The 1,253-nt window shown below is 34.6% G+C and overlaps 1 protein-coding gene across 1 annotated transcript in view; it reads left to right on the top strand.

Moving 5' to 3' along the window:
• The window catches only part of LOC103132230 (ribonuclease inhibitor-like), a gene marked incomplete at its 5' end in the record, with an annotated part of 10,017 nt that overhangs the window by 3,616 nt on the left and 5,148 nt on the right, over positions 1-1,253 (top strand). The window lies entirely within an intron of this gene.

The raw sequence follows: 1,253 nt of genomic DNA on the forward strand, positions 1-1,253 counted from the left end.
TCAGGAAAGCAGAGCTGCATCAAACTTTAAGGTGGAACTGCAAAAAAAGAGAAAAAAACAAAAGCAAAAATTGAATTGTTAATGCATGTCACTATGGGAAAAGCCTACTGAGGTTTACTTAAAACTTTTTTAAACATTTAAATCACACATTTGTCTCATGAAGTGAATTTTTTTTTGCAAATCAAACTTATTTGTGCATGTCATAAATCTTTTCTTGATATTCTAAGCTTTTGTTTGACTTAAAGTTTTCCTTGTGATTCTCACGACATCATGGGCAGGACCCAAAATCGCAACAAAAGATTTCTGATGTGTGCAAATAAAAGTTTATGTTTGGCAAATAACTTTTTAAGTTCACAAGACAAAAATTAGTTTTTTATTTAAAAAAAAGTTTTTTAAACAAAACAATTTGTTTTTTAAAAAAGAAATCATTACAATTCCAAAAGTTTTGATTACAATTTTATTTTACTTAACTGAGGTATATTTTATTTTACTTAACTTGAATAATTGGGGAAAAAATTAACATCAAACTCTGCGAACCAGACCCTAAACTTAAAGTCTGGGTTGAGTTTTTTCCCCTTCATTAATGACACACATTATATCTATCATGGTAATTCAGGGTGAGTTATTTTTAATTCTAAATGAATGTCCTTGTTGGACTTTTATTTAAGTGCTATTCTCCTTTAAGATACATTTACTTAACGCCAGAATAAATGCACTGTACATTATGCAGGAAAGGACATTAGAAGATCGGACATTTATCCATTATGGAGATGATAAGTTTTGAACGTGCGATGTGTCTCGTACACAGGGAAGAAGCTTTTTAGTTATCTAGCTTTGCTAGCAAAGTCGTAGCTAGCAGCTAGCTAATAGCACATCAACAGCAGCCTAATGTCTGTATGATAAAAATACTGAATCAATAGATAAGAACAGTTTTTCCTCACCTGGCTGTCTCCTCCCACTCAGTAGTTCTTCAGAGTAAGCCAGACCAGAGGCCTGTCAGTGTCTGTTGTATTTCATTACCTCTCTGCTTAAAGCGCTGAAGCAGAAACGATACTTTCAACGTTTTCCGTCATCTGACAAGTAGCAAGTCTGCTCCACTTTATTCACCAAAAACGTTTGGTGATAATAAATAATTCAATCTCTTCATCCTCTGAGCTCGGGTCCTCTACCAGAGGCCTGGGAGCTGGAGGGCATTCATGTTGTGGTCACGTGGTATTGCTACATCCACCACAACGGCTTTCCTCTGTTCTTTA

Source organism: Poecilia formosa, unplaced genomic scaffold (genome assembly GCF_000485575.1).
Source record: "Poecilia formosa unplaced genomic scaffold, Poecilia_formosa-5.1.2 Scaffold964, whole genome shotgun sequence".
In the NCBI taxonomy this organism is placed as follows: domain Eukaryota; kingdom Metazoa; phylum Chordata; class Actinopteri; order Cyprinodontiformes; family Poeciliidae; genus Poecilia; species Poecilia formosa.